The following is a 27,351-nucleotide window of genomic DNA, read 5'->3' as shown; positions in this document are numbered from 1 at the left end:
CCGTGTACTCTCTAAACATAAGTTAGTGAAAATAAGTGAATATTCACTAATTCCAAGTGCAAACCGAACCACTAATTTCAAAAAGTGGTTCAGTTGGCACTCAGAATTAGTGAATATTCACTTATTTCACTTATTCATGTTTAGAGAGCAATATGAGAGTTAGTACCAAAGTATATAGTAATAAGCACCATAATAGCATAGTAATTATTACGATGATAGTATTATAATTATTATCATGAAATTCAAAAATTCCATAGCAGGGAATGGTTACGATTCTGTTATGGTAATCATTACTATACTATACTGCTGTAGCAACGTCTACTGAAGGAAAAAAAATTATATATAGGGGAGGGAGGGGCAAAAAGGGGTATTTAAGGAAATACCAAGTTTTCGAGGACTCAAGTACGCTAAATCTTTTTTTTTTTTTATGATATTCAAAGTAAATAGAAGAAATTTTCAGTTACCGTTGAAAAAAAAATTTTTCATTTCTGCGGGCAAAATGGGGTACCCCCTAAAAAAGGTAAAAAAAAAAAAATTTCTGGATTTTAAACGAATTTGATTAAGTTGAATTTTTTTGTAAGTAATTTACATGAAGAAAAATTATATTTTACATGTTTATTGGATACAAAAGAAGAAAAAAAATTTTTAATAGTTTTTATCATAAAACAAACGTCATTAATATTTTTCAACTGACACTTGATTTTTGAAAAAGTTTATCAAAAAAAATTCAAAGTAACGCTTAATTATATTTACAGAAGTGATTTTTGAATGTTTAAAAACCATTTAAAATATAACATTTTTTTTTATCAAATTTTGGGGTCACCCCGTTTTGCCTACCCTACCCCTTCCCCCCCCCCCCCCCTTCCCCTATATAAGTTAACAATTTTTTTCTAATTAATATTCCAAGGTAATGGAAATTATATCTGCTTATATAACCAACACGATAATGTGGCTTCAAATTTTTACTATTTTTTTTTTTATGCGAACTATTGCATTTATTAATTAAAATTAAAAAATGTAGCGCGAAATCAGTTCAAGGATTATAACCTTCTGTTTGATAACCCGCGAACAAATGTTATGTCATGATAACTAAACGTCATGGAAATCTAACAAATAAAAACCCAATTTTCAAAACAAGTTCTATCTCCCTAGAGTATTTAGGGGCGTAGATTAGTATAAATAATGGAATATCAGAGAGCATAATCCATACTGTACTTGATCAGAGAATCGATAGCTTCTGAATAAATGTAAGTAGAAATTATACATTAAATAAAAATTATATATATTAGTATTTCATTATAAAAATGGTAAAATAATTGTTATAAAAATAAAAAATTTTTCATTAAATTTAAAATTGCACGGCGAGAAAAATATCGCCAGAATGACTATCCAATGTATCCTCAAACGACGTATCGTCAGAATAACGATCCGTATACCTAATTTAGGAATACTCTCATATTAAATTAATAATCTATAGTATCGTTAAAATAAAGATACGTATTTGGGTTAGGTTAAGTATTCCCGTATGAAAAAACCATATACTGTCGATAATATATAAAAAAATATACGGTAAATAACTGAACATATATGGCGGCAAAACAATTAATATTGATTAATATATGATTTATCATATATAATAATTTATACGTTTAATATTATAATAATCCATATCATTTACAATATATGTGATTATATACATGTGATATTGTATCAAAAATTATATGTCCGCTTTATATATTAATTTATAACGTAAAATATATGTTTTATCTTATAAATTAATTTATAATTTCAATATTATTATAATCCATATAATTTATAATATATGTAATTGTATACATTTGATATTACATCTCAAATTACATTCTCGTTTTATATATAAACTTATAATTTCAATATTATAATAATTTCGATATTATTATACATAAATAATGTAAAAAATACACTCATACCAAAAATTAAAGGAACAAAAAAATTTTAGAAATTTTAGTGATTTTTGCAAGACTGTAACTTCATGAAAAATAATCGTATCGAGATTTAAAAAAAAGCATTTTATAGCTTGAAATCTCTAGTTTTATATTTGTGCAAATATATATGAACATATATCTATATAAATATATATTTACATACATTTATACAAATATATGTGAACATATATTTATATAATTATATATTTACACGTATAAATATTATATGTCAGTCATATAATTAAATCATATATCTTATCACATAACTTAAAGTATAGTATGAAATATTATAAGAAATATTTATAAGTTAGCATGTAAAAAAAATATATTACCGATATATATGTTGCAAATTATAAAATCATATAATATTTCGGCAAAATTTTGTATATGGCTCCATATATGACTTTTTATAATTCCATATAATTTATCATATATTTTGAAATATACTGAAGCTCATATATTGCTTTTTCATACGGGTTCGTTTATTTAATTTAACAATACGACGAATAGCCTTTGTAACTATATGTAGTTTCGTTGATAAAGATATCTGTATCGCTACACGGAAAAAAATAAACTTTAAAAATTAGTATTTGAAATTATAACCCGGAACCCGGTTGTCAATATGGGGAATTTTAACATTCAAATAGTAAATTTTATAATACGTGTCATCTATTTTCTAAGTATCTGTTACGATTTTTAAAGTTCAAATAGTAATTTTTCTTACATAGACAATAAATTTTTATACTTATCCTATAATTATTAACATTTTAATCATAAATAAAAAAAATTACTATTTAGAATGATGGTAATTTACTGATCACTTTATCATTTTATTACTTGTCATTCTCAATTTATATAGTTCATTTTTTTCCGTGTAGCGTGAGGATCCGTATAGCTAAATTGGCTATACGTATCTTCGTTCTCGGTTGCCGGATGCCTAAATACAGAGCTTGCGCAATAGTCATCTCAGCGATTCATAAAATGCCTAAAATAAGGATACGGATCATCATTTTGACGATCCACTGTGAGGATACTCTGTATAGCTGAATTGGCTATACGGCGTATCCGTTAAGTAAGATGACTATACAGCGTATAGCCAGAATAGCGATACGTATACTTAATCTGGCGATATTTTTCTCTCCGTGTGCTTAGTATCGAAAATGATAATTTTTAATTAGCATTCGAGATGTTTTGTTTTTGATTAAAATTTATATTTTTTCAGTCGCAGAATTATTTTACTTGAAAATGTTCAACATGAAGATATTCTTATTGGCAGTTTTGGCCGCGGCTCTGTTTGCTGTCAAAGCGAATGCTTGTATTGCAGACGGCGCTGATGTATGAACAAAATATTATTATACATATGTATATATATATATATATTAGGGTGTCCCAAAAAAAAAAATTATTTTTTTTTTCAACGTCTTATGGGCTCAAAAGTTACTTCATATTATAAAAAGAATCCTCACAAAATTTCAGCCAGATATCTTTAAAATTGAGCTATCACAAAGGGGGGTCCCCTTTCCCATTTAAAACACACGCGAAAATTTTTCATTCTAGTTTTTCGTTATTATGACTATGAAAGAAATTTTTTTTTTAATTTCGCCTAGTATGATTTTATAGGAAAATAAATTCTCTACAAAAAAGTGTTGATGCATTATGTACGTCAAACGAACTGGGAAAAAGTTACGGGGCTTCAAAAATCAACAAAAATTTAGCTTACTCAGTGTTCAATTTTTTCTTATTATTTTTCATTTTTATTGCATCAAAAAATTGTTTTTTCAAATTTTAACGAGCACACTCTTGTAGGAAATTTGATTTCCTACAAAAAGTATTTGACATCATATATACGTCAAATGAATGAGAAAAAAGTTACAGGGCTTTAAACGTCAACGAAAAATAAAGTTCACTTTCCATCGACATTTTAGTTCAAAAAATTAATATTTTTTAAACTTCACTTTTCGTTGACATTTAAAGCCGTGTAACTTTTTTCTCATTCATTTGACGTATATATGATATCTGATACTTTTTGTAGGAAATTAAATTTCCTACAAGAACGTGCTCGTTAAAATTTGAAAAAACAATTTTTTGATGCAAAAAAAATGAAAAATAATAAAAAAAAATTGAACACTGAGTAAACTAAATTTTTGTTGATTTTTAAAGCCCCGTAACTTTTTCCCAGTTCGTTTGACGTACATAATGCATCAGCACTTTTTTGTAGAGAATTTATTTTCCTATAAAATCATACTAGGCGAAATTAAAAAAAAAATTTCTTTCATAGTCACAATAACGAAAAACTAGAATGAAAAATCTTCGCGTGTGTTTTAAATGGGAAAGGGGACCCCCCTTTGTGATAGCTCAATTTTAAAGATATCTGGCTGAAATTTTGTGAGGATTCTTTTTATAATATGAAGTAACTTTTGAGCCCATAAGACGTTCAAAAAAAAATTATTTTTTTTTTTTGGGACACTCTAATATATATATATATATTAGGGTGATCCAAAAAATAACAAACTTTTTTTTTTTCTTCCAAACAGGTTCAAAAGTTTCATTTAGATAAAAAAAGACGCCTGTGAAAATTAGAGCTCTTAATATTAACATTAAGAGGTTCCTCATCGCACTTTTCTATTTCCCATAAGAATAACATGGGAAAAATTTTTTTTACGTCTTCTGATTTTTATAAGTAGCTAACGATGCGTCATAGGAATAAATGGCAGGCATATTTTTGTAGGGAATTGAATGCTCTACAAAAAAAGATTCTTATCATTTTTTGAGGAATCTATTTGTTCAAAAGTTATTTGAGGTTGAAGTCGAATTCATATTAAATTGTGAGATTTTCTACTTTTCCGGCGAAACTATCAGACTTATTACAAAATTCAGAAAACTATCAGACCTTTTTTGTAGACAATTTTATTCCCTAAAAGTTATTTCGAATAAAGTTTTTTCGAATTCTGCATTGTTTTCTAGTTATTTTTATTTTAACGTCATGCTCATAAAAAAATAGTTTTCTGATCGATTTTAAGAGCATGACATTAAAATAAAAATAACTAGAAAACAATGCAGAATTCGAAAAAACTTTATGGGAAATAACTTTTAGGGAATAAAATTGTCTACAAAAAAGGTCTGATGACATTTTGTAATAAGTCTGATAGTTTCGCCGGAAAAGTAGAAAATCTTACAATTTAATATGAATTCGACTTCAACCTCAAATAACTTTTGAACAAATAGATTCCTCAAAAAATGATAAGAATCTTTTTTTGTAGAGCATTCGATTCCCTACAAAAATTTGCCTGCCATTTATTCCTATGACGCATCGTTAGCTACTTATAAAAATCAGAAGACGTAAAAAAAATTTTTCCCATGTTATTCTTATGGGAAATAGAAAAGTGCGATGAGGAACCTCTTAATGTTAATATTAAGAGCTCTAATTTTCACAGGCGTCTTTTTTCATCTAAATGAAACTTTTGAACCTGTTTGGAAGAAAAAAAAAAAGTTTGTTATTTTTTGGATCACCCTAATATATATAAATTGGGAGAGGGCGGGCAACACGGGATCTGGCGGGTAAAACAGACCGGTCCAATGATTTGCTAAAAAATTTTTTATTTCATCATTTTTTGGCAGTTTTGAGTCTCTCAAAATTTTTTTTCATGAATTTTTCAGTAGACTCCTTTATATTGTTAGCCATAAAAATTACATAGGTGTATTTTTCAATATATTTAAATTTTATATAAGTTATTTATCTTCAATAATTTTTTTCTCAGCACACGGAGAGAAATGTCGAGTAAATATTCCTATGCAGCATAGTAATGGTTACATTACTCCATAGTTTCTGTCACGCCGCTCTTATATGACTGCTTATACAAACTATAGAGTAATGTAACCATTACTATGCTGCATAGGAATATTTACTTGACATTTCTCTGTCCATCTTTATTTACTAACACTATTGCAAATTCATTTTTTCACTTAAATTTGATATAAATAACTTTATTAGTCATTTCTTTTTTTGGAGGTGGTTCATTTTGCCCACCAGGAAAAAAAATTTTTTCCACGGTATTGAAAATTTGATTTCACTGCTTAAAATGTTACTCAAAAAGAGAAAATTCACTGCCTTCTTATGCATAAAACTCCATTATTTCTTTAGTGGTCTCATTTTGCCCACCCGCTCTCTATATACAAATATAGATATATATCATATTGTTTACTGAAATACGTATACTTCTTAAATAAGTTTATTATTTTTTATTTAAGTGCGTAAATGATGAGGACTGTTGCAGCCAGGCTTGTTACAATGAGCAGTGGATGACACGTCATTTTTGTGGTACAACTTTTGGTTAAATACCAAAAATTTCTCAAAAGTATTTAAAAATAATTTTTGTTTCAAATATTTTTAATTCATCTCTACAATAGAAATTTATTTAATTATCTTCCAATTAAATAAAAAATGTTTTAAAAATAAAAAAATATGTAAACGCTAAGCGAATAAAATTTTTATTTTCTGTCTATAAGTAAATAACTTGTCTAAAATATGTGATGGTTCATATTGATAACTCGAAAAAATATAATAATTATTTTATTTTACGATAGAAATTTTAGTAGATATGAGTAATTGTCGTTTCGCCTGTACACAAATGGTAGCACTTTTAAGTATTTTCGACGAATTGATAAGAAGAAAATTTATGTAAGTGAATTTTGAAGCCACGTACGTTCCCAAGCAATTAAATTACAAGTACAAGGTTACATAAACAAATCGAGTGGGTTCACTAGTATAAATAGACATGTTAAATGTTGATTGTCTACAAAAATATTGATAAAAGTATCGACATTAACGTAAAAAAATAAATGTAAGTGCAATAATATATACTTAATACAAATTTCATATATATTTTTAAATATTATAATTTAAATTATTATACACGGAAAGAAAATTATGGGAAGTTTTGCTATGCATTATGGGAATGGTTCCCATAATGGTATGGGAATAGTACCTATACTCCTATAGGGATGGTTCCCATATATTATGGGAACCATTCCCAAAATAGTATGAGAATAGTTCCCATACCATTATGGGAACCATTCCCATACTATTATGGGAATAGTTCCCATATTGGTATAGGAACTATTCCTATAATATTATGGGAACTATTCCCATAATGTTATGGGAACCATCCCTATAATATCATAAAATTTTTTTTTTGCACAATAGTGTAGAAATTTCCCAAAATTTGAATTTTCTTGAATGTTATGGGCTGACCAAAAATTCTTGTTAAAAATTTTAATGTTTTTTTTGCCAAATACGATTTTTTTTTTCAATGTTTGAATTTTTGTTTTTATGTTTAATAATATTTCTTTGTATTGTAGAAGTGATTACCACGCTTCTTTAAAATAATTTTTTCATGATAATATGGAAACCATTCCCATAATATTCAAGGAATGGTTCCTATAATAGTATGGGAACTATTCCCATAATATTATGGGAATGATTCCCATAATGGTATAGGAACCATTCCAATTGCATTATGGGAATCATTCCCATAATATTATGGGAATAGTTCCCATACTATTATAGGAACCATTCCCATAATATTATGGGAATAGTTCCTATAATATTATAGAAAGTATTCCTAGAAAATAAAAGGAACCATTCCTATAATTATAGGAACTATTCCTACAATTATGGGAAACATTTCTATAATTATAGGAACCGCTCCCATAATTTATGGTCGTAATTCCTATGATGGTATAGGAAAAAATTTCACAAAATTATGGGAACCGCTGCCATAATTTTCTTTCCGTGTATAAACTTATAATTATTAATTAATGCGATAACTTTTTTTTTAATAATAATTAATTAGAATTTATGCATGGAAAAAAATAATCTATAGCTGCTACAGATTCTAATAACTTCCCGAAATTTTTGAACATCATCGATTTTCTTAGCGAGAGGTTAAAAAATATGTGGCAGCTACACTGTAAAAAATCAGGAGGGAATTAGGATTTTACTTAAATCCGCATTCACTCCGCCCTGGAGTTTTGACACTTAAATAAATTTATGTTTAATAGAAATAACTTTTTTATGAGAAATATTATTATTTTTATAAATAATTTCCTCAGGTATTGATAATTAACACATAATATATTATGTTTTTAATTTATAAAATGTTTTAGTAACTCACTAAATTATAATTTCATATAATCCATAGTAAAAACATTTAATTATTTAATTGTTATGGTGACGTAGTTTTTATGGGAATATTTTATATTTCGGTAGAATATAAAATGTTATTTCGCGGTTTGGTTGATGTGAGTCATGTGACAGTTTGTGGCTCAGTGAAAACTATATTAATGATGGAAAATGGAAAATCTATTTCTTTAACTTCATAAGCGTGAAAGTTTTAATTATCAGCTGGTTAGAATTTTTAAAAATTATTTCGCGCGAATATTTGAAAAGGGAGCTCGTAATTATTTTCGTACTCAATGTAAATGTCTAAATATAAAAGACCAAACCTCACTACGTATTAGTAATTTACCCCGCGAGTTTTTACTACACAGAAAAAAAGGATTTCTTGGCGCAAGAAAATTTTTCATTATGAAATGAAAACAAAAATTTCCTCAGGACTAGAAAAAATTTATTGGCGCAAGAAAATTTTCCTTTTCAATTCATAATACAAAAAATTTCTCAGGGCGAGCAAAAATTGTTTGCGCCGAGAAATTATTTTTTTCTGTACGATTTAATTCTGCGTTTTTTCATAATTAATATTTTCGAAAACTCTTCAGAGTAAATTTCTCTCCGAAGGGAAGTGAATAAATAAAAAATCATCTACTCCGCGTCCACTCCGCAAACTTTTGACAGTGTAAGGGTTATTTCTTTCCGAGTAGTGATTAATAATCGCTAGCGGGTACAAATTTTTCCTGTAGCATAGCGGTTTTAATTTTTTCTATGTAATATTACAGCTCAAACTCTTTACGGCAAAATGTTAAACAGCAAATTGATCTTCTTGTTAATTTTGGTAGTAGCTATGTTTGCTGCCAAAGCGTACGCTGCTTGCATTGAGGACAAAAAATTTGTATGAAAAAAAAAATTATAGCAATCTTGGGCAAAATGAAAAACGATTTCTGAGATGCAAAAAAAGATCCTTTTCGTTTTAAAACGAAAAAAAAATTTTTTATCTCAAAAATGGTGTCCCATTTTACCACAGGTTCCCATATTGTTAATTGAGTTATAAGTAATTTTTAATTAAAATTTATAACTTTTCATTAAAGTGCAAAAAGGATTATGAGTGTTGCAGCGGGGCCTGTTACAATTACGACTTTATGAAAACCCATTACTGTGGACCGACCATCAAAAAATAAATTCTTCAATTATTTTCTCTATAGTCACTATGGTCAGAAAAATATTTCAAGATATTTCGAGTTCTCAAAAATTATTTGCATGAAATTGTTTATATTTATTAAACTATATATGTTATAAAAATTATGAAATGAATTTTCGGTTTCTTCAAAAGATTGTCTTATTATTTAATTTACTGTTATTTTTATCCCCTTTCGTATAATTAAAAATTTACAAATAAGTATAGATACTAGACCGGTTCAAAAAATCGACTATTTTTTTTTTTCAAAACCCGCAGTGAAATATCTTCCTAGTCATGAAAAAAGAAGCCTGTGAAAACGGGAGCTCTTAATGTCAATTTTGAAAGGTCGCTCATCGTACATTTCTATTTTACGTTTAAATAACATGGAAAAAAGAACTTTTTTAGTTTGGAATTTTTCACCTTGGCAATGGCTGATTGTACGAATAAGCCCAGCATATATTTTTGTAAGGAATTTAACGCTCTACAAAAAAAGTTTCTTATCATTTTTCGACAAATCCATCTGTTCAAAAGTTATTGGAGCTCGAAGTCAAGTAAGAGTAAATTTTGATATCTTTTTACTTTTCCGGCAAAACTATCATACTTATTATAAAATGTCATTGAATCATTTTTGTAGACAATTTTATTTTCTACAAATTATTATTGATAAATTTTTTTAAAATTCTGCATTGTTTTCTAGTTATTTCCATTTTAATGCCAAGCTCTAAAAATCGATCAGAACAATATTTTTTTTAGGAGCTTGGCATTAAAATGGAATTAACTAGAAAACAATGCAGAATTTTAAAAAAATTTATCAATAATAATTTGTAGAAAATAAAATTGTCTACAGAAATGATTCAATGACATTTTATAATAAGTATGATAGTTTTGCCGGAAAAGTAAAAAGATATCAAAATTTACTCTTACTTGACTTCGAGCTCCAATAACTTTTGAACAGATGGATTTGTCGAAAAATGATAAGAAACTTTTTTTGTAGAGCGTTAAATTCCTTACAAAAATATATGCTGGGCTTATTCGTACAATCAGCCATTGCCAAGGTGAAAAATTCCAAACTAAAAAAGTTTTTTTTTCCATGTTATTTAAACGTAAAATAGAAATGTACGATGAGCGACCTTTCAAAATTGACATTAAGAGCTCCCGTTTTCACAGGCTTCTTTTTTCATGACTAGGAAGTTATTTCACTGCGGGTTTTGAAAAAAAAAAAATAGTCGATTTTTTTGAACCGGTCTAATAGATACGTTTCATCAGTGTTTTAAGTATAATATTCTGTATTGGAAACAACAGAAAATATAATAACTATTTTGTTTTGCAAAACCGATAACAATGTTAACAGATGTAAGTTCGATCGTCAAACGCATTTCATTTTTATTTTAAATCAATGTACTGTTTTGTAAAATTACAACTCGTGTACGATTTATACTCGAAGACGATAAAATTACAACTCATTTTAGTAGTTTTCCTAACGCATCATAGAAAAATTGATTAGAATTTTTACGACACCACTGCTTTGTGAAAATATTGTAATTTTTTAAAAATTTTAAACAGTGATATGATCATCGTATTCTGCATTGGTTCTCGTAACATCAATGTTTCTCAATGTGACCCTGGCGCAAGGCTGTTGAGTCATTTCATGAAAATATTTATAAATGTTGACAAAAAAATTCATTTTTTTATGATAATATTCAGTTATTTTATCTAATTGCGTCGGATAAAATGACTGAACGTTATCATGAAAAATTCATCTATTTATGATAATCTAGTTATTTTGGATGACGCAATTAGATAAAAGACACGAGTTAACATAATCAAATATAGTGGGATCAAATAATACAAATAGCCGTTTAAAATTATCAATCCATAAAGTAATTGGTCAAAGTATCGATAGCTTCTGAATACATGTAAGTAAATAAGTATATTTTAAATCCAATTTATATACTGCTATTTTGTGCTCGAAAAACAATTCGACTTCTTGTACTTTAAAGTCAGAATAACTTCCTAGGACCTCAAAATTTCAAAATCTAATGATTATAAGGATCAATTTAGAATTTTAAGATTGACAACAGTATAGAAAGTTATCCTAGTTTAGTCCTCAATGTATTAGTTACGACCAATTTTATCAATTCGAGGAGTAAACTAGAAAAACATAATCTGGATTAGAGCCTCGAAATATTCAAAATATGAAGAAACAATTTTATCCGCATTTGAACACGGAGAGAAAAGAATAGATCTGATTCCAATGTAGAATGGTAATCATTCCTATGTTACATAGAAACGAGAATTTTTTAGCGATAAGAGTCAAGTGGCAAAGTAATCCCCCCCATTCTAAATGGTAACGTTGGCTATGCTAGCATAGGAATGATTACCATTCTACATTGACGAGCGGACTATGTAAATGGACGAGATTACAATTTTACCTAGCAATATTTGCTATGTTATTTATGTAAAATTTAGTGAATAAGGTTATGATAGAATCCGTAAATCAGGTTATTTAAAATACACATACATAAATTAAATTAATTCATTGAAATAATTAAATGAGCACTTATAATGAAATATAATTTCCTGATTGAAAATTAATAATAATTCAATTAATTAAAATGCTTTGTAATAAACAATCAAAATGTAATTTATTGGAATTTCAACTTGCTCAATAACTTAGATTAAAAGCAAATCAGAACATAAAACACATATTTTTTTAATAATCATTAACTTTTAACAATATAATTACAATTATTATATAATTTTCTAATTATAAATTAATAATAATTAAATTAATTAAAATGGTTTGTAATAAACAATCAATAATTTATTTATTAGAATTACATTTTGGCCAATAACTTAGACTTAAAGTAAGTTAGAACATAAAAAACATATTTTTTTAATAATTAGTAACTTTTAACAATAAAATTAGTTCAGTTTATTATAATAATATAGTAGGGTCATTCCATGTCAAATCGACCAATAGTTGGAATCGACCCCTTTCGATTTGGACGAATTTTGGTCAGAAGTTTTCTCTCATCATATAACGAAGTTCTGCCAAGGGAAAAAAAATAAAAAAATTTTTTTCAAAAGTTATGCAATTTTGAAAATTTCACTAATTTTCTCGTTTCCTAAACTTATTCTTCAAAGATCACGAAAACTATTACAATTACTCTAATGATCTGAGCTAGGTTTTGGAGGGGATACTTAAAGGTACCAAAAAAAAATTTTTTTGAAAAAATTTTTCAAAAATTCGCTTTTTGGGAAAATTTTGAAATTTCCAAAATTGCAAAAGTCGATGACCACCATCAAATTTTTCGCTCAAATTTTTTTCTAGAGTACCTCTAATTGATTTCAACAGATCCTGAAATTTTTGAGTAGGGGTTTTTTTTTGTTCAAAAGATATAAATTTTTGAATTTTAGGAAAAAACAATTTTTCTTTCTTTGGCATTGACTAAATAAAACAATGATAAATTCACTTGTAATTTTTAATTTTAAGGCTCAAAAATTTATTTTAATGCAATAGAGTCAATAAAAAACTTATTAATGTGATATTTTTGTTTTTCAGCTACATTTTGATTTTAAATTGGATATAATTGTGTTAGAATGATCGTTTTTTCTTAGCCCCTTGCTGTGGTGTTGATTTCGCACTTCTTTTTCTCAATCTGAAAGTAAATATGATTATTAGTATACATGTATATTCGATTCATATAAAATTTCCATTGAAAAATAGCTTTCTAATAATACTATTTACTTTCAGATTGAGAAAAAGAAGTGCGAAATCAACACAACAGCAAGGGGCTAAGAAAAAACGATCATTCTAACACAATTATATCCAATTTAAAATCAAAATGTAGCTGAAAAACAAAAATATCACATTAATAAGTTTTTTATTGACTCTATTGAATTAAAATAAATTTTTGAACCTTAAAATTAAAAATTACAAGTGAATTTATCATTGTTTTATTCAGTCAATGCCAAAGAAAGAAAAATTTTTTTTTCCTAAAATTCAAAAATTTATATCTTTTGAACAAATAAAAACCCCTACTCAAAAATTTCAGGATCTTTTGAAATCAATTAGAGGTACTCTAGAAAAAAATTTGAGCGAAAAATTTGATGGTGGTCATCGACTTTTGCAATTTTGGAAATTTCAAAATTTTCCCAAAAAGCGAATTTTTAAAAAATTTTTTCAAAAAAATTTTTTTTTGGTACCTCTAAGTATCCTCTTTAAAACCTAGCTCAGATCATTAGAGTAATTATAATAGTTTTCGAGATCTTTGAAGAATAAGTTTAAGAAACAGGAAAATTAGTGAAATTTTCAAAATTGCATAACTTTTGAAAAAAATTTTTTTATTTTTTTTCCCTTGGCAGAACTTCGTTATATGATGAGAGAAAACTTCTGACCAAAATTCGTCCAAATCGAAAGGGGTCGATTCCAACTATTGGTCGAATTGACATGGAATGACCCAGTACTATAATTAAAATACAAAAGAAATGATTAAAACTTTTAAATCCAGCGTTTTGGTACAAACTTTTTATTAAAATTTACTTTTTATTAAAATCAATTTCTTAATTTAGTTTGTAGATTTAATAAATTTTTTACACAAAGTAATAAAATTATTAACAAAGGAGATGACGCCCACTTTCGCACATACATAAACACATACACGCATGTTACTGCGCAACCTTTCGCGCATACTATAGCATGTATATTTATTAAACTGTAGGGACAGCTATTCTAGCATGGGACTCATTACCAGTCTACATAGCTCTGATTCCCGTGCAGACTAGCGATATTTACCATTTCACTCGTTTCAATGTAGCATAGTAATCATTACCAGAAAAATGGTAATGTTTCCTATTCTACATAGCATCATTTACCATTTTACTGAAAATGAGCATGGTTACCATGTAGAATGGTAATAATTACTATTCTTTTCTCTCCGTGAACCCAAGTCCGAAGTATAACTTTCCATTCGATTAGGATTCTGAGGTCTAATTATGATTTAAAATCGATAAATTACTTTCATTTAGACCTCATAGTTCTCATTGAGGATTTTTAGTACCAAAATAGAGTTACTTTCTGGGCGGAAAATAAAACATCAAAGGAATTGAGACTTTTGAGGTCATAAACTAGAATTTGTTTTTTGACTCAGGATAATCTTAACACCCGAATAGTTTGGACTTATACTGATATTTTTTTTACAGTGTAGTAAAGGCTTTACTCAACTACTATCCGAGATGTTTAACATAAAGATATTTTTGTTGGCAGTTTTGATAGTGACTTTGTTTGCTGCCGAAACTTTTGCATGCGCCGGAGGCGGCCAATTTGTACGAACAAAATATTATTATTATATATTACGGTGATTCATTTCCGCAGAAGTTTTTGTTTCAAGTGCTCAAGCAAAGTGGTAATTTACGTATAGAAAAAAAATTATCACTCTTATAAAATAGTAAGTAGGGGAGGGTGGGGCAGAGCGGCCCCCCTAAGCCAATTATTGTTTTTTGTGGCTTTCAACCATAAGATCAATTTGCTTTTGTCCTATTTCGAACAAATTTATGGACATTTTGCCAAAATTCTGAAAAAAAAATTTTTTTTTGTGGGGCAGAGCGGCCCCCTCCAAAAAGTGATAAAAAAATTTTTTCTTTTGTTTTTTTTTTTTTTTAAATTGTTTTCATCATTAAGAATGTATTTCTTTCTCTTGACAACTATTTTTGGTTTTATATTACTCGAAAAAAATTTTTTAAAGTGTAATAAATCGTTCACTCTCGATTACCTTAATTACTAATTGTTATTTAATAAAAAAAAAAATCAATTCTATAGTTTTACTTTATTTCAAAAATTTATCAACTAAAAAAAAAATTTAATTTTTATAAATTTTTAGCGACCAAATTTGCCTCTTACATAGAGAAACGGCCGAAAAATATGAAAAAATAATTTTTTCGGAAGTTTCGGCTGGTCCATTTTGCCCCAGGTGTTATGCGTAGGGCTAGAAATGTGTAATTATAATAATTTTTTTTTAATTTGACGATAAAAATATGAAAAAATAACTTTTTCAAAATTTTGGGCTTGTCCATTTTGCCCCAAATGTCATGCGTAGGGGTAAAAATGCGCAAACATATCGGATTTATAGTAATTAGTCGAAAAAAAAAAGTTTTTTTTTTTTATCAAAATTTCAAGGGGGCCGCTCTGCCCCACCCTCCCCTACTTAACATTGGAATTAAAGGCTCATATTCGGTGATAACTTATTTTTTCTATATGTAGATCGACATTTTGCTTGAGCACTTAAAAAAAAAACTTCTGCGGAAATAAATTACCCTAATATATATATTACACATTATATATTGAATTGAGTATAATTATTAATTGTCTTTATTATTTTTTTCCCAGTGTGGAGGCTCGGAGGTTTGTTGCAATGGTGAATGTCAACCTTTGTACGGTACACTTGGGATATGTGCAGATTAAGTTACGTTAAATTAACTTCGAATTCACTTTCGACTCAGTTTATACATATTATAAATATATATGTTTTTCCAAATTTATAAGCAAACAATTGCGACTATTTTTTGTATAATGTCTGATTTTATTTATAAATATATGTAAACTTTATCCAACGAAATTTTAAAACATATATAGAGGAGACCGGGGTACGAATGTCCCCTTAAGTCGGTTTTTTCTTGTCATGGCTTTTTGACCATCAGATTCGTTTATATTCCGTCTATTTAGGAAGAATCAGTCGAAATTCTGTAAAAAATCGAAAAAAAATTTTTTTTTCTGGGGCACGAAGGCCCCCTTCCCAAAAAATTATAAAAAAAAATTTTTTTTTATTTTCCGTCAAGTTATGACCTTTATAATGTTTTTATTATACTTTGGGTCAATATGTGATATGTGGGGCAAAATGAACCACTCAAAAAAAAAAATTGTCACAAAAAAATTAACTTGACGGAAAATAAAAAAAAAAAATTTTTTCGTTACAATTTTTTTTTTTTTAGTGGTTCATTTTACCCCACATGTCACACATTGACTTAAAATGTGATAAAAACATTGTAGGGGTCATAACTTGACGGAAATAAAAAAAAATTTTTTTACGTAATTTTTGAGGGGGGCCTTCGTACCCCAGGGGGCCAAAGCACCCCGGTCTCCCCTATCTATGTATAAATATTATTTTCAAACTTACTCATGAAATTCAAAAGGCTTCCTAAGGGTTAAAATCGAAAGCTGATAATAAAAAATCAAAGTGATGTCGAGTTTTTCGGAAGATATTTTTTTTACATTCATACAGACCAACAGACGTCAAATACACAAAATCTTTTTTTTTTTAATGATAATCAATGTAAATAGAAAAAATTTTCAGTTACCGTTAAAAAAAAAATTTTTTTCATTTTTGCGGGCACCGCCTAAAAAAGATTTAAAAAATTTCTGGATTTTAAATGAATTTGATTAAGTTAAACTTTTTTGCAAGTAATTTATATGAAGAACAATTATATTTTGCATGATTATTGGATACAAAAAAAAAAAAAAAAAAAATTTGTAATAGTTTTTATCATAAAACACAAGTCAATAATATTTTTCAACTGACAATTGATTTTTGAAAAAGTTTAACAAAAAAAAATTTTAAATAACGCTCAATTATATTTACAAAAAAAATTTTTGAATTTTTCAAAACCATTTAAAATACAAAATTTTTTTTTTATAAAATTTGAGGACATCTCGTTTTGTCTATCGTGCCTCCTTGCCCCCCCCCCCCTTTCCCTATTACTTTTATATGAATTACCATATATATTATATATATACTCATATGCTCGTCTTAAACTGCGCGATATCTTCGTATGTTCATATTTCCTACTCAGACAAAAAAACATATATCTGGATATATATTTTTTTCGAATAGGTACTTTGTCAATACTAATGTTACTTAATGTAATTCTGTAACTAGACGCAAAGCTGTTGAGTCATTTGAGGAAAAAATAAATGAACGTTATCATAAGGAAATTGATCTATTTATGATAATCTTCAGTTATTTCATAGAACGCAATTATATAAAGAACACGAGTTCACATCAGTAAATGTAGTGGGGACAATTAACATAAATTGCCAGTCAAATTATTGCTAATCCATAAAATAATTGGTCGAAGTATCGATAGCTTCTCTATAAATGTAAGTAAATATAGTAAATTTTTTTGAAAAATATACACTTTTGTTTCCCGTGTAAAAATAATTCGTTCCAAAAAAGTTCCGCATGTGGAACTTCTAAGCACGAGACAGATTAGAACTTTGAATGGAACTTTTTTGGAACGTTAGTCATTTTGATGGTAAAAAAAATTTTTTATGAGCAAATTTAGAGTCAAAAAAGGACGTTCTTGGAACTTTTTTGGAATTTTTTATAAACGTGTTTTTTTGTTCTATAAAAAATTCAACAGTAGTGATTTTCGAACTATTCTGGCATGATTCTGGAACGTTCCAAAAACATTCCAAAAAAATTCCAGAATCACCACTTTTGACTTTTTTATGTACACAAAAAGGCGTTCCAAAAACTTTCCAAAATCACTACTTTTGAATTTTTTATAGAACTAAAAGAAACGTTCATAAAAAATTCCAAAAAAGTTCCAAGAACGTCCTTTTTTAATTCTGAATTTGCTTATGAAAACTTTTTTTTTTACCATCAGAATTACTAACGTTCCAAAAAAGGTCCATTCGAAGTTATAATCTGTCTCACGTTTAGAAGTTCCACATGCGGAACTTTTTTAGAATCTTTTTGGAACGAATTTTTTTTTACACGGGTTCTTAGTGCGGTGTAGTTTCTACGCCATTTTTCAGTGTTAAATTTAACACCGATAACCTTAACACCGCGATATTTTAGACTTATACTGGTATATTTTTTTACAGTGTAGCGAAGGCTTTACTCAACTACTGTACGAGATGTTTAACATGAAGATATTTTTTTTGGCAGTTTTGGTAGTGGCTTTGTTTGCTGCCGAAACTTATGCATGCCTTTATGGCAGCCCGGTACGAACAAAATCTTGCTATTATATATATAAATTCTAGACTGAATTAAGTATAATTATTAAATATATTTATTATTTGTTTTCCAGTGCTTGACTGACGGGGATTGTTGCCCCGGTCGTTGTCAAATGATGCCGGATTCACTAGGGAGATGTGCGTAGTTTAAGTTTACCCTAAATTAACTATGAACTCACTGTTGACTCAGTTCATATATATTTACATATTTTTCTAAATTTACGATAAAACAATAGCGACTATTATTTTGTTGGATACCTGATGTTATTTGTAAATATTTTTAAACTCTGTGCAATGAAATATAAAAATATATAAATATCATTTGCTGACTAAAATTTCAAAATTTTATTTTAAATTAAAAAATAGAAAAACTATACGGCCTAACGCATTTGCATTACGAGCATCTGAATATTTTTTTTCCTGATAATTTATTAAACATGTGTTTTTAATGATGTTCTATATTTTATTTTAAATATGAGTTAATAATTTTGATATCAAAATAGTATATTACGCTGCAAGGACAGAAATTTCTAAATTTCTGCAATGCGCTGAAAAAGACAGTTTTCTACCAGTTCTTTCTTCGAGAATATTTCTTGTCCATTTAATGGCAATCCAGGCTTGGGCCAGAACTGGGTAATCTAGCCTTGGCCGATCCAATGATTACTTGAGCTTAGGTTAAGATCGGGTTCCTCTGCCTTGGCCATTCAATGGCACCCCAAGCTTGGGCCAGAACTGGATAACCTAGCCTTAGTCGACCCAATAATTACCCGAGCTTAGGTTAAGATCGGGTTCCTCTGCCTTGGCCATTCAATGGCACCCCAAGCTTGGGCCAGAACTGGGTAATCTAGCCTTGACCGACCCAATGATTACCCGAGCTTAGGTTAAGATCGGGTTCCTCTGCCTTGGCCATTCAATGGCACCCCAAGCTTGGGCCAGAACTGGCTAACCCAGCCCTAGCCAACCCAATGATTACCCGAGCTTGGGCCAAGACTGGGTTCCCCTGCCTTGGCCATATAATGGCAGACTAGACTTGAGCTAGGACTGAGTAACCTAGCTTTGGCCATCCAATGGCAAGCCAAACTTGGGCCATGACTGGGTAATCTAGCCTTGGCCATTCAATGGCAACCAGGCTTGGTCTAGTGTTATCATTCCAGACTTTTTACCAAGGCTGGGCCAAGGCTGGCTTACAAGCTTGGCCCAGAGTTTTACATAGTTGGGCCAAGCCTGGGCCAAAGCTGATTAGATTTTAGAATCGATTGATCAAGTTTTTTTTTTAGAAATTTCACATAAAGTCCTAAATCGTAAAAGTTCGAGAGAAATTCCACTTGAAGTTATAATCTGTCTCAAGTTTATAAGTTCTACAATAGTAAAAAAAAAAACATATTTTTTCTTCAATTCCCGAACACAATTCTCTTCTCTATTACCGTCATATTTAATGACTAAATAAATTAATCATCTACTCGCTATTAAAAATCTATAACACATTTTATAATATACGGGTGTCAGATGGCCGGAAAATTTTACGTCAATCTTCTCAATTATCTGACATATGGTTAATATTCTTCTCACTTTCACCTCATTCTTCTACATTTTTTCCCCCTTTATATATAAAAATTTTTCATTGCAAGTTGATGAAAAGTCAAAAGTTAATTTTTAAAAAATAATTTATAGTAAAAGTGTAGCAGAGGAATTTTTAGGGTGAAAAAAAAAGGAGGGATAAAAATTAGAGAGCAGTTTGGCGGAGCTGGTCGAGGGCAGGTAGAAGAAAGAACGTAATTTAAAATTTACTTTAAAAATATATTTCGGGCAGGAAAGTTTAACTGACTGTAGAAATTATAGTGCAAGTAGCAAGTGAAGGATCATAAAGATCTAAAGACTTGGACCCTAGACCTAAAGACCCATTGGTACTTAATTTTGTAAAAGTGTGTCACGACTTGTCAATTGTTTAGTTTTTAAAGTAAAACTTGTAATTTCACGGTTGCTACCGGTTTTAAAACTTAAATAACTCTGTTATTTATATTCTCACTAAATATATATCTGAGAACCCGGGGTAAAATGGGACATCTTAATTTTTTTTTCAGCATCCAAACTCAGATGCGACGTTAATTTTAAAATAAAAATAAAAATATTTTTAAATTGTGGGCTACAATTTTAAAAAAAAAATGGGATAAGTTGAGCCTGGACACTGGTCAAGAATTTTTTTTTATAACTTGGCCCATTTTACCTCAAAATTATTTTTTTTCCAGTCAAAAAAATAATTGGAAGAAATAAATTTTCAAAAAAAATTTTAAACTGTGTCTAGGCTGACCAACTTGCCCCATATTTTTTTACAGACCGGAATCAAGAATTTAAAAAATACAAATTTTAATTTAAAAATTGGCTACGATTTTTTTTTTAAATAGAAAACGGGGTAAGTTGAGCCCGGAGTGGTCAAGAATTTTTTTTTTGTAATCTTGGCCCATTTTACAACGGAGTTATTTTATTCCTGTCAAAGAAAATAATTATAAGAAAAAAATTTTCAAAAGAAATTTTAAACTGTATCTAAGCTGACCAATTTGCCTCAGATTTTTCTACAGACCGTAATCAAGAATTTGAAAAATAAAAATTTTAGTTTAAAAATTGGCTACGATTTTTTTTTTAAATAGAAAACGGGGTAAGTTGAACCCGGAGAGGTCAAGAATTTTTTTTTATAATCGTGGTCCATTTTACCTCAAAATCAACTATTGCTAGTCAAAAAATTGATAAAAAAAAAAAAAAAAACGAAAAACATTTTTAAAAAAAATTTGAAATCGTACCTAGGCTGACCAAGTTGCCCCATATTTTTTCCATACCGTAACCAAGAACTTTTACACGAAAATAAATTTTTTTAGCTTAAAAATTATAGGCTTCGATTTTTATAAAAAAAAATGGGGTAAGTTGAACCCAGACAGTGGTAAAGAATTTTTTTTTATAATTTTGGCCCATTTTACCTCAAAGTAAACTTTTTCTAGTCAATAAAATAATTGTGCATTATTAAGGCTGACCAACTTTCCTCATTTTTTCTACAGACCGTAGCCAAAAAATTTTGAACAAAAAAAAAAGCTCCTGACTCAAAAAAATGGATTCCCATTTTACCCTGGATACTCACATGTGTACATATGTGTAATAATTACAGTAACCTACTGAATTATAAATAAATATTACTGTCGAAAGTCAGTGACTTATACCAATTGCAATCTTTATATATAATCGCACAAAAGGTTAAAAGTTTATTCTCTAATACTCTACCGTGATAATTACGGATTCGTTGTGGAACTCTCACGCTTTAATACTTTATTTTTAAATAAAACTTAAATTATTTATTTGCTCAATTAACGGATTATTTTATAACTGTACTCTATCAATATATATACTGGATAAATATATATTTACTATTTATTTTTTAAAATCAAATTATTCAAAATCCAGTAATTCGGTTCACTCTCTAATAATTTATCACAACTAACTCATACTATTTATTATTATTATTCATATTAATTACAAAATACATAAATTTATTCATTGTCTTCTTTCGTTTCATTAAGTTCTACAAAACGAGCCAATATTAAACTACATCTAGACATAATTGTTACATTTGAACCTTTTCGCACGCCAACGAATTGCTTTTGCCGACATTCAAAGGTATATTCAGCATGTGAGAAGAATGTTACCAAATCACCAAAATCTTCACAGCATGGAATTCCACCTGGTGTGCACTGTAAATTATAATAATAATAAAAATATCATAAATATATTTAGTAGATGGAGAAAAAATTTTTGGTAACTGTTTCTAATAATAATTTTATAAAATATAAAACAATAGTGTAATGGTAATAATTACTTGGAATCATGGGGTGAACGCTTATGTTTTCTGGAGAAAGTTCTCTTAGCTATGGGAACAATTCCTGTAATTATGGTAAAAGTTCCTGTATCGTATGGTAATGATTACCGTACTCAGGAATAATTCCCATAGTCACAGGAATAAATCTCATAAGCCTTCCACATGACGGTAATGACTACCGTAATATATGTGAAATATCCCTATAATATTTGTATGGTTGGAAAACAACATTTAAATATAGTGGAAACCTAAACATGCAAACCTCTCAATAAGACAATTTATAGATAAATTGAGAAAAATATAGATAGCCCGAACTGGGAATCGAACCCAGACCAATTCGGTATCGCGCCGAGTGCTCTACCAGTTGAGCTATCCGGCACTATACTATATTCCATTCAATTTGATCTATAACTTATTGAGCCACACCGTCCATCGTATGGTAATTGTTACCATTCAGTATGATGATAATTTCCATAAAATTATTGTAATTGTTACCATGATAGGGTATGGTAATAATTACTGTGATAGTATGGTTATTATTGCAACAATTTTATCTGGCAATGATTACCATTATATAAAGAATTCATAAATTTTATAGTAATTTTTACCATAAAATTGTGGTAATAGTTACCATGCTATCACAGTAATTATTACTATAATATTAACGAGCTTTTATTATAAATTATGAAAATTATTACTGTAATATGAGAGATTTCTAAATGTTGTGGTAGTTGTTACCAGAATATTATGGTAATAGTTACCATAAAATTAAGGTAATAGTTACCGTAATAAACATGGTGATTATTACTACAATGTTATGATGACTTTTACTAAAAATTAGGGAAATTATTACTATAATATGAGAGATTTCTAAATATTGTGGTAATTGTTACCAGAATATTATGGTAATAGTTACCATGAAATTAAGGTAATAGTTACCGTAATAAACATGGTGATTATTACTACAATGTTATAATGACTTTTACTAAAAATTAGGGAAATTATTACTATAATATGAGAGATTTCTAAATATTGTGGTAATTGTTACCAGAATATTATGGTGATAGTTACCATGAAATTAAGGTAATAGTTACCGTAATAAACATGGTGATTACTACTACAATGTTATGGTAACTTTTACTAAAAATCATGAAAATTATTACTATAATATGAGAGATTTCGAAATGTCGTGGTAATTGTTACCATGAAATGATGGTAATGGTTACCATACTATCACAGTAATTGTTACTATAATGTCAGTGTAGCTTTTACTATAAATTATGAGAATCATTACTACAATATAAGAGATTTCTAAATATTGTGGTAATTATTACCATGAAATGATGGTAATGGTTACCATACTATCACAGTAACTGTTATTATAATATTACGGTAACTTTTACTATAAAGTATGGAAATTCTTACTGTAATATGAATGATTTTTAAATGTTATGGTAATATTTACTATGAAATGATGGTAATGGTTACCATGCAATCACAGTAATTGTTACTATAATATTAGTGTAGCTTTTACTATAAATTATGAGAATCATTACTATAATATGAGAGATTTCTAAATATTGTGGTAATTATTACCATGAAATGATGGTAATGGTTACCATACTATCACAGTAATTGTTACTATAATATTATAGTAACTTTTACTATAAAGTATGGAAATTCTTACTGTAATATGAATGATTTTTAAATGTTATGGTAATATTTACTATGAAATGATGGTAATGGTTACCATGCAATCACAGTAATTGTTACTATAATATTAGTGTAGCTTTTACTATAAATTATGAGAATCATTACTATAATATGAGAGATTTCTAAATATTGTGGTAATTATTACCATGAAATGATGGTAATGGTTACCATACTATCACAGTAATTGTTACTATAATATTATAGTAACTTTTACTATAAATTATGGAAAATATTACTATAATATGAGGGATTTCTGAATGTTGTGGTACTCGTTACCATAATATCATGGTAATTATTACTATAATATTATGGTAACTTTTACCATAGTATGTAGTAAAGATTACCATACACGGAAAAATTTTTCGTGTTTGACATGCTATGATGTCAACAAACCCAGCCTGTGTTGGCCACTTGCAGAAATTAAATACTATATATCCGTATATATACACTGAGAAAAAAATTTTCTACTAACAACTAAATTTTAGTTATGACAAGAAAATGATTTGATTGCCCATTGCCAATAATATATTTGGTTGTTTTAACTAAATATTTTATAATCCACCAACAAAACGAGTGATTAGAAACTATGAAATATTTAGTAAAGATAATTACGCGTTTAGTAGCAACCCTGATTAAAAAAAATGATTAAAAAGTATTTAAAATGATTTGTTTTTTAATCATTTTAAATACTTTTTAATCCTTCAAATCATTTCTAATCCTGTCTCTTATGGACATTTAACGTGTGAAATCATTTTTAATCATTTTTTTTAATCAGGGAAGCATAAAATCAAATTGATTACCTGTAGTGTTTATAAAGTAGTCATAATGGAAAGTATGAGTGATCATTCTAGAGAATGAGTTATTGATAATAATTAAATATTATTTTGAAATGACTGAATATTTATTGAACAGTTCAATGAATGCATATTTAGAAAAATAATTTATTTCCTTCACAAGTACTTCTTTTCGTACTGACAAAGATTGTTCAGGAAAAATATTAATATTAAACATTAATGTCATAGTGTAATACAGTGTACCCACATATTACTGTAGAAAAATTTCTGCGGATAACTCGTCCCTCATATGCTTCAATCTCGGAATATACAAACTCTGAAATAAGTATCTTACCAGGGACACCACAAATGGTGGGCGCGATCTAGTGGCGAGCATCGAACTACTCCAGCTGCTGCTGCCTAACACCATAACTTTTAAATCAATAATCATTAAGTTCAAATATTTATTTATTAACCTCTAACAAATATATATATTTATTCTAAATGAATATATTTTTTTGTGTCTAAATAATATTTATTAGAGTTGATATAATAATATTTTGCTCTAATATTTGGATTTGCTGGCACTATAAAATAGTTTAGTTGTCCATTAAATAAATATTTTCTTAACTCTACCATATGATTTTATTATCTTAGAGAGAGAAATATTAATGTCAACCAAATAGAGTCTATTAAATCATTTGTTAAAAATGATAAAATAGATTATATTGACGTAATAAAATTTAGTTGTCCCAAATAATTTTTAGCTTAATATAATTCAACAAAACCAATTTAATTGTCCAAAGAGAAATTTTTTCTCAGTGATAGTAATGATTACCGTAACTATATGGATGTCATTCCTATAATCGATATTTACAAAAAACTTGTTACCATACGATATGGGAACTAATCCCATACTATATTGTAATTGTTACCGTAAATTTTTCTTCGTGTGCATATTTTTTTGACAATTAATATCATACCTTTTCATATAGCGGAACGCAGGATTGATTTTGGGCAGTCGTCACAACAATAATAAATAACAGAAAAAAACTGATCTGAAGAATTTTCATTGCAATAAACTAGACTTCAAATCTGTTAATAAAAACAAATAGTCATTAAATTAACACAGAAAAAAAAAAATACTTTTTTAAAGACGTAAAATTTTTTACAAATTAATGATCACGACTGTCAGCAGTGATTCAACTATAAATGTTTCTGTCGATAATTGTTGTTATTATTGCAGTTGAATTTCAATGTCAGATTTCATTACATCTGAATTTTTTCCCCTCAATTTTTACCCCTACTACTTGTTATGTTGCCCCCCACCCGATACTACACACGTGTATGTTTCTGTACATACATAGGCGTCATTCATGTAGATGTCATCTACCGCGCATGCGTGAATAAACTCTTTTAAGGAGAAGGGGCATGCGATAAGTCCGAATTTACAGAAAATTTCCCCTCTTGCGTTGGCTGGCTCTTAGGCGTGATAGAATTTGAAGGTAATTATTGATATCTTATCACTCTACGAGATATCTACAGAAATTTTTATGACGCAAAAACATTCTTTTGTATTTTATTGTAAACACTGGCACGTGATCCATATGGCAAAAAAACTGCGTAAAAATTCTGTTTTTCTTAAAAAAAAGTTTTCAATTTTCTCCGTCTATTTGATTTTCAAAACGGAAAATTTTTTTCGAATCAATTTTTTACCGTAATTTAGATCTCAACTTTGATCAAAGTAAATCTGTTTCAATTAATTGGATCCGTGAAGATTTGGGAAGATTTGAAATTTTTGAAAATTGGAGATTTTTGAAAAATTTGGGAAATTTCTGTTTTCGGATTTTGGTGTTTTTGCGGCCATTGAAAAAAGTCAGCCGTCAACTTTCCAGATCAGGTCGAATATACTCCGAAAAAATCGGGTTATGTGGAAAAAAATTTTATTGTTTAATTTTTTGGAAATTTCTCAAAAATGACCCGACGAGTTAACGACTAAATTTTCTTACCATAAAGATAAGAAGGAAGAGCTCGAAAATTTATCAGCGATACTGTTTTCTAGCGGGAAAATAGAGGGAATAAATTTTAGGTCTGGTTCGCAGGGTCAAACGATTTCCAAATTTTTATAAAATTTGAATTTTCCGATTAATGATTTTCCATTTTTTGTCTTGATCGTAGATCTACAAAATGGAAAAATCAGATCTCTGTAGATCTTTACAGCAGAATTGAGATCACCGAAGATCTAAATAATTTTTTTTGTAAAGAAGATTGGGCCGTAATGAAATTTTTGACCAAATAATAAAATTTTTGGAAAATAATCAAAATTTACTATTTTTCTGAAATTTTATTTGAAAAATTATTAATTATTTCCAGTGAGATTTCAATTTATATATATATATATATATATATATATATATTACGTAACCTCATGCTGTCCCGTCGACTAAACAGATTTCGTTCTTACCCTCAGCAATAAACGAAAACAAACTGACCATTGGCGCCATCTGTGGGCACGCGCCGTAATTTAGAAAAATGCGCGTAATACAAAAAAAAAAATATTTAAAATTAAAATTTTTCATACTTTTATTACAACGACAGATAATTAAATGACATTTATACTTATTGCACTTGATCATATTTATATTTACATACAACATACATATTTATTACTTCATCA

At 28.3% G+C, this 27,351-nt stretch overlaps 3 long non-coding RNA genes across 3 annotated transcripts; 2 read left to right on the top strand and 1 right to left on the bottom strand.

Annotated features, from left to right (window-relative positions):
• Positions 1–1,097: 1,097 nt before the first annotated feature.
• LOC130665581 (uncharacterized) lies at positions 1,098–9,465 on the top strand. Its single transcript, XR_008989555.1, has 5 exons — positions 1,098–1,247; positions 3,187–3,299; positions 6,213–6,805; positions 8,916–9,028; positions 9,225–9,465. It is a non-coding gene; the product is annotated as an uncharacterized LOC130665581 (long non-coding RNA).
• A 1,597-nt stretch (positions 9,466–11,062) lies between these two features.
• Positions 11,063–18,650, top strand: LOC130665557 (uncharacterized). The gene is made up of 5 exons (XR_008989552.1): positions 11,063–11,229; positions 14,519–14,641; positions 15,702–17,468; positions 18,198–18,317; positions 18,404–18,650. It is a non-coding gene; the product is annotated as an uncharacterized LOC130665557 (long non-coding RNA).
• A 1,091-nt stretch (positions 18,651–19,741) lies between these two features.
• Positions 19,742–25,943, bottom strand: LOC130664755 (uncharacterized). The gene is made up of 3 exons (XR_008989462.1): positions 25,847–25,943; positions 25,658–25,769; positions 19,742–22,063 (listed from the first exon to the last, which is right to left on the bottom strand). It is a non-coding gene; the product is annotated as an uncharacterized LOC130664755 (long non-coding RNA).
• Between the last annotated feature and the right edge of the window lie 1,408 nt (positions 25,944–27,351).

The sequence above is a fragment of the Microplitis mediator genome, chromosome 3 (genome assembly GCF_029852145.1).
Source record: "Microplitis mediator isolate UGA2020A chromosome 3, iyMicMedi2.1, whole genome shotgun sequence".
NCBI lineage: Eukaryota > Metazoa > Arthropoda > Insecta > Hymenoptera > Braconidae > Microplitis > Microplitis mediator.
Note: the sequence above shows the minus strand (reverse complement) of the source record. Positions and strands in the feature narration are given on the sequence as shown.